General features: G+C 33.9%; 1 pseudogene across 1 annotated transcript; it reads right to left on the bottom strand.

The window, feature by feature from the left end:
• Positions 1–443: 443 nt before the first annotated feature.
• On the bottom strand, positions 444–4,087 carry LOC145630201 (GPI mannosyltransferase 1-like; annotated as a pseudogene). Its single transcript, XR_014112024.1, has 5 exons — positions 3,962–4,087; positions 3,755–3,855; positions 1,679–1,716; positions 1,556–1,593; positions 444–1,321 (listed from the first exon to the last, which is right to left on the bottom strand). The product of XR_014112024.1 is annotated as a GPI mannosyltransferase 1-like (transcript).
• Between the last annotated feature and the right edge of the window lie 3,355 nt (positions 4,088–7,442).

Below are 7,442 nucleotides of genomic sequence, written 5' to 3' on the forward strand. Positions count from 1 at the left end.
CCTTTTTTTCGACACATAAAAGCGTCGCAAAAATCTTTCTCGACGCTTCTAAAAAGTGTCAAAAAAACGTGAGTCGAAAATTTTGCTAGACACAAAAAAGCGTCGCGAATTTCGACGCTTTATTGTGTCCAAATTTTTATACGAAGCGTCGCAATATGCCATAATTGGCGCACTTTCTTAACTTTGATGACGCTTTTTCACGTCAAGAATCTTAAAATTGGTGACGCTTTTATTTGTCCAAATTTTCATACATTTGCTATTTAACATTTTGGCAACGCTTTTTCCTGTCCATATTTTCTAATTTGGGGACGCTTTTTCTTGTCCAATTTTTTTAAAAATAAATATCTAGAATACCTAAATAAAATATTTCATTCCCTAATAATTATTTCTAATATATTATTATTACAAAAAAATAATAATAATAATAATAGTACATGTACAACAAATTTATGCCAAATTTTTTTTATTACATATATAAATACATTATAGCATATGTACTATATCTCATAGTAATGGGTTTTCTATTACAACAAGTACAATTCCAACTTATGCTTTATTCATGACTAGTTGTAGTGGAACAAATTCGGAATCACTAATTGAAATCTTTAAATAGCACAATTCTCTCATGTCCCAGATACTTTGCCATTTTCACGCCCATTCTAGCCGCTGCCACATGATAACAATATAGTCCGAATAAGAATGAAAATATAAAAACTATCAATAAATCAAGGCAATATAAAAACAGAATACTTCAGCAATACCTCTCCCTGGAAATATAGCTTATTAAATGCTTACAAATGCCACTTTCTACCCAAGAAAGCAGAAGGGAAGATCCATGACGTATTTGAATATAAGAACCAGCTAAACTGAAAACTGTGGCAAGAAAGAGACTTGCTTTTCTAGTATTGAGAACTTATGCTCATAATGAACTTAAATTTGGTAGAGATATATGGAGAAATTGTGCCTAAGATGAGTTAGTGTAAGATGGTAAAGAAGTGCCTCGTACATAAATTCCCACCCGTATAAATAATATAAGAGACCAGTAAAACCAAGGAAGACAGCACCTGATATCAATCCAAACAGGATCCTAGTGCCTGAAAAAAGCTCACAAGCACAGTCCACGAAGACTTTGGGTCTGTATCATTTAAGCATTGAGGTGATTTTTCTTGATGAGAGCTCCAGTTCACAAGCATGGGGCTTCTGACCAGATTGGATGTGGATCAAGAAATAACATTATGGGAAGTGCATATATAATACGAAGTAGGATATATTCAAAAGTGGACAATAAGTCCATACCAAATTGCACCTTGGTAGACCATCCCTGTAGACCGATAAGAACAGAAAATCAGAAGTCAAAATTATATGAAATTAATACAATATGCTCAAGAAAAAAAAATCTATAATGGCTTACAGTCATATATTCCAGTAAAAATGAAATAAACAGACAAATGAAGTTTGGTAGAACATGGTAAGTTGCACCACCGCATGCAAGAAATGCGGTTAAAAATTATACATGTAAATCAACTGACATGTACAAATATCAAGTGCCACTTACTATACTTGCATCTGTCAGAAAGCATTCACTTAGCAAACCTACAGCCATATAATCTCATTTATTAGCTGTTCAAGTCTTTTATACTCTACAATAAGTGCATATTTTCTCTGGTACTCCACGTACCTTAAAAATGGAACGAATTAAGTAGCCAACTAGCAGATCTGTAGATTAGAAATGTTGCAACTCAGATAATGACCAAATATTGTGCACAACATATTTATTTCCTAGTACACTCCCAAATCTGAAAATAGCAAGACCACAATAGAAGTTATGACAAATAAATTGTTAACCACAACAATGGATTAGAAATTTCTCATATTTCTAATGATATACATTAAGCTCCACCACAATTAATAAAAAAGAATGCAAGCAAATTCACAATATCATAAAAATTGGTCATCCTAAACCAAAAGCAAAAGCTTAACCAAAATTAAATGCCAAAATTTCAAGTGTTTAGAATGAAATAATCTATTTCCACATACTTGAGGAATATACATTAAAAAAAGAGCAGAGATAAGATGCATCACAAAGAAATTGAATTTTTGATATCTACAGATAAAACCTAGTAGCTGTTGGGAAGATTCTTTCATACCTACAGCTGAGAATAACTATTTCCCCCGAGATTGATGAAAAACCTCATTTGGTACGAGTAGAAAGGCGAGCGATGGTGAATAACGATACATGTTCCTTTTGAAAGAAGACTTCTCAAAAGAAATCAAAGTAGTAACATCAGAAAATAAAAGATAATCTCCATAGAGGATCAATAGTACCCGTAAAATGGATGAGAATATGAGCACTCGTTGAAAATTAATCACCATGGATGTTGTATGGGACAAAAATCTTGTTGGAGTAAGTTCAAGTAGGCAATCCAATTTTTTTACAAACTATCAATGACTTAACACTCATTAATTCAGTACAAGAATCAAAGCCAATTCTATGAGGGGAATATTTGTGTTGAGAAGGGCAAATTAAAGTTTGTGTGAAGATAAATAGTGGGAAAAGAACCTGAACTAAAATAAAATAATCACAATCTTATCTTACACCCAAACCAAGTGCTAATAATGGCAGTTAGCAGAGGCTCAAAGCCAGTGGTGCACATTGTCCATAAACTACTCAGTAGCTTCAACTTCTAATCTTGTATTGTATCACCAAATGGATACAAGATTAGAAGTTAAATACAACCTGACATGAGAGATAAGGAGATCCAAATTAAAAAAGGAAGTTAAATGTTAGAATTCATACTCCATGCTTACAAGATTAGAATCCTTATTGATTAATATTGTACCTTCTTAAAAATTAAAAATGTGATCGACTCTAATGTCATGAGTTACAATCGAGGTACTAACTTTTTGTGTGAAGATTAAAAATTAACACTAATATTAAGTTTACCTCTACTAGACCACTAATATGAGTTTTCTTCGAAAAAAAAAAGACCACTAATATGAGTAAAAGCTAAAGACCACACACAAAAAGAGAATTAAAAGTTTAATACATTCTACAAGAAAAGATAAGAGACAAGCCTTACTTATCCTAAGCTAGTATACATAAAAATTTTCACATCTAATCATCAGCCATACACACTAGTAAGTAATAATTACATGTAACCACTACTCCACTAGATTAATATATTTACATATACATGCACTACAGCTTATATCAATATCAGCATCTTTTTATATATAAAAAGACTTGAATATACAGATTAATACATATACAAAAGCACAAATTTCAATCGCAAGACTGCCGATTCACAATGTCACCACTAATACACTCTAATTTTACTAATAATACATCACATGGAGAGACATGAAGTGAAAATAAGATACATTAAATGGGTTGTCTAGAGACGGTTAAACAATTTAATCAATTAATTAATTTGGTCCTGCTATAATTTACTACTTGGAAAAGAAAAAATAGAATCAGTAACATTTCATTTTGGTCTAATAATGGTCCCAACTTTAGAGAATTGGACTTCCCCCGCCAAAATGTGCAGGTGAGACCTTTATCTGAAGACAAAACTTGACACCATAGGCACCACCGCACCATGTGCATGGTTTCTAGGTCTAAATTTTATAAATTCAATTAACAACAAAATTCTTAATTCAAAAAAACAAACAAACTTAAACCAAAATGAACAGAATTCAACTAAAGTATAACTCAACTGATATACAAGAAGTAAGTTAGGATGCAAGAAATTACTCGGAAGTAAAGGCAAGGATGAGCTCAACGACATTTTGGGTCAGTGTGTGAACATCCGATTATATATGTTTTTTGTAAAGAGACTTCAAAATCTCTTCATCCTCCATGATATATTAAGAAAAATATCTCAGAAAAAAATCAAAATCGGAATAAAGCATTAAAACAAAAACCCTTAACATCAAAATCCAGAGAGAAAGGAGATAATACCTGAAAACAATTATAATACCAAATATTATGAAACCAAAGAGCATCATTCAGTTTAATTTGTTACTGGGTTAGCGATTTTGGAGAGATGAATTGATGAGAGAAATGAGTGAAAGGCTAGGGTTTTAATTATCGGAGAGTATAGAGGAGCGGTTTTGTTGTTTTCCCCCAATTTTGTATAAATTCTAAAGCTAGAGCACATGTGCTTATCACGTGATTATTACTTTGGACGCCTTTTTACGTCAATAATAAGTGAGGACGCTGAAAAGCGTCGAGAAAACACGGGAACCAAATTTTCCACTGACGGTGTATTGACAGCGTCGAATGAATAGCGTCGAAAATCAGTGGATTTTGTAGTAGTGCATGTCTGTATGACCCCACTTAACGGATTCCTAATCAACTAAGTGGTGGTAACTCCCATTTTTTTGGAAATTTGTGTGGTGTTAAAATAAATTGGGTTTTTCTATACAGTGCCCCTGATGTATTGACTTTTCGAAGTTGTGCCACCCATTTTCAAAATTCCACGTTGTACCTCTAAGGTACCTTTAGTGTTTACGATGTAACTCTATTGTTAAATTGCCATTAACTATAGTCGCTAGTTAAATTGGCCGTTGTAAACCGGTAAATCGGTGCAAGTTGTAAACCGGTAAATTAGCCGTTTAAAAGCAAATTAGCTGGTTCCACATACCCAATTGGACTCCCGGAGGGAATTAGGGACCATGGTAAACATTTCGGAAATTTTTATTTCCGGGCAAAAAAAAGTCAAAAAATTCAAAAATTGAAAGCTAATATCCACGCTTTTTGAAAATTTTTAGAGGCTTCATGGGACCCGGTGTCGAAAAGTCCTGAAATTCTATGGGATACATCTAGGGGTCATATAATGACATTTGGAACCATATATTATCATTATATGTTGTCATAAACGTTCGTAGTAGGCTTGAGTTAATGAAATTCGTGCAAATTATAAACCGATAATTAAATTGGTCGCTTAAAGGTAAATTGGTCGCTTAAAGGCAAATTGGATGGTTCTACCAACGCAATTGGACTCCCAGAGGGTATTAGGGACCATGGTAAATATTTTGGCAATTTTTACTTTCGAGCGAAAAAAAGTCTAAAAATTCCATAATTGAACACTAATATCCACGCTTTTTGAGAAATTTTGGAGGTTTCAGGGCCCGGTGTCAAAAAGTCTTGAAATATTAGGGGATATATATTGGGGTCATATAATGCTATTTGGAACCATATATTGATCACTATTTGTTGTCATAAATGTTCGTGGTAGGCTTGAGTAGTTAATGAAATCGGTGCAAGTTGCTTGTAACCCGGTAAATTGTTCGTTTAAAGGCAAATTAGATGGTTCCACCCACCCAATGGGACTCCCGGACAATATTAAGGACCATGGTAAAAATTTCGGCAATATTTATTTTCTGGCAAAAAAAAAGTCAAAATTTTTCAAAATTGAAGGCTAATGTCCATGCTTTTTGAGAAATCTTGGACGTTTCAGGGGCCGATGTCGCAAAGTCTTGAGAATTTAGGGAATTCATCTGGGGGTCATATAATGCCATTTGGAACCATAAATGATCATTATATGTTGTCATAGATGTTAGTGGCAGGCTTGAGTTAATGAAATCGGTGCAAGTTGTAAACCGGTAAATTGACCGTTTAAAGGCAAATTGCATGGCTCCACCCACCCAATTGGACTCCCGGAGGGTATTAGGGACCATAGTAAACATTTCAGCAATTATTATTTCCGGGTGAAAAAAGCCTAAAAATTCTAAAATTGAAGACTAATATCTACGTTTTTTGAGAAATTTTTGGAGGTTTCAGGGCCCAGTGTTGAAAAATCTTGAAATTTTAGGAGATACATCTCGGGGTCATATAATGTTATTTGGAACCATATATGATCATTATTTTTTGTCATAAATGTTCGTGGAAGGCTTGAATTAATGAAATCGGTGCAAGTTGTAAACCTGTATATTAGTCGTTTAAAGGCAAATTGGATGGTTCCACCCACACAACGAGACTCCTGGACGATATTAGGGACCATAGTAAAAATTTCGACAATTTTTTTTTTCGGACGAAAAAAAGTCAAAATTTTCAAAATTGAAAGCTAATATCCATGCTTTTTGAGAAATTTTGGAGGATTCGGGGCCCGGTGTCGAAAACCTTGAAATTATAGGGGATACATCTCGGTGTCATTTAATGTCGTTTGGAACCATATATGATAATTATTTGTTGTCATAAATGTTCGTGGTAGGTTTGAGTTAATGAAATCGGTACAAGTTATTATAAACTGGTAAATAGGCCATTTAAAGACAAATTGGATGGTTCCACCCACTTAATTGGACTCCCGAAGGCTATTAGGGACCATGGTAAAAATTTCGACAATTATTATTTCCGGGCGAAAAATGTCTAAAAACTCCAAAATTAAAGGCTAATATCCACATTTTTTGAGAAATTTTGGAGGTTTCGGGGCCCGTTATCGAAAAGCCTTGAAATTCTAGGGATTACATCTCGGGTCATATAATGTCGTTTGGAACCATATATGATCACTATTTGTTGTCATAAATGTTCGTGGTAGACTTGAGTTAATTAATGAAATTGGTGCAAGTTGTGAACTGGTAAATTGGTCGTTTGAAGGCAAATTGGATGGTTCCACCCACCCAATGGGACTCCCGGACAATAATAGGGACCATGGTAAAAATTTCGGCAATTTTTATTTTCTGGCGAAAAAAAGTCAAAAATTTCTAAAATTGAAGGCTAATGTCCATGTTTTTTGAGAAATTTTGGAGGTTTCGGGGCCCAATGTCGCAAAGTCTTGAGAATATAAGGAATACATCTAGGGGGTCATATAATTCCGTTTGGAACCATATATGATCATTACATCACAAACTTTTAAATAAAACGGATGTTCAGTAAATTACTGAACATCCGTTATAAAGTGACAATAAAATGAGCAAAAGTTACACTAAAACGCACAAAAATTACCGTGACATATATAAGAGTTATTTATGCTTTATTGATAAATTTGACAAAAGTGACACTAAATTTGACAAAAGTGACACTACATCTGACAAAAGTGTACCCGATATACAGTAAATTACTGAAAACCGGGTGTATACAAAAGTTTTCCTCATTACATTTTGTCATAGATGTTAGTGGTAGGCTTGATTTAATGAAAGCGGTGCAAGTTGTAAACTGGTAAATCTGTCGTTTAAAGGCAAATTGGATTTATACACCCACCCAATTGGACTTCCTGAGGGTATTAGAGCCCATGGTAAAAATTTATGCAATTTTTATTTTAGGGCGAAAAAAAGTCCAAAATTCCAAAATTAAAGGCTTATATCAACGTTTTTTGAGAAATTTTTGAGGTTTGGTACGGTGTCGAAAAACCTTGAGATGCTCCTTTCTTTTGCTGGCCTGGACCGACTTGGTCTCCATAGACAAAATACTTTGATCAATAATAATAAGGTGGTCTAAATTG

The sequence above is a fragment of the Chenopodium album genome, chromosome 5 (assembly GCF_948465745.1).
Source record: "Chenopodium album chromosome 5, dcCheAlbu1.1, whole genome shotgun sequence".
Lineage (NCBI taxonomy): Eukaryota > Viridiplantae > Streptophyta > Magnoliopsida > Caryophyllales > Amaranthaceae > Chenopodium > Chenopodium album.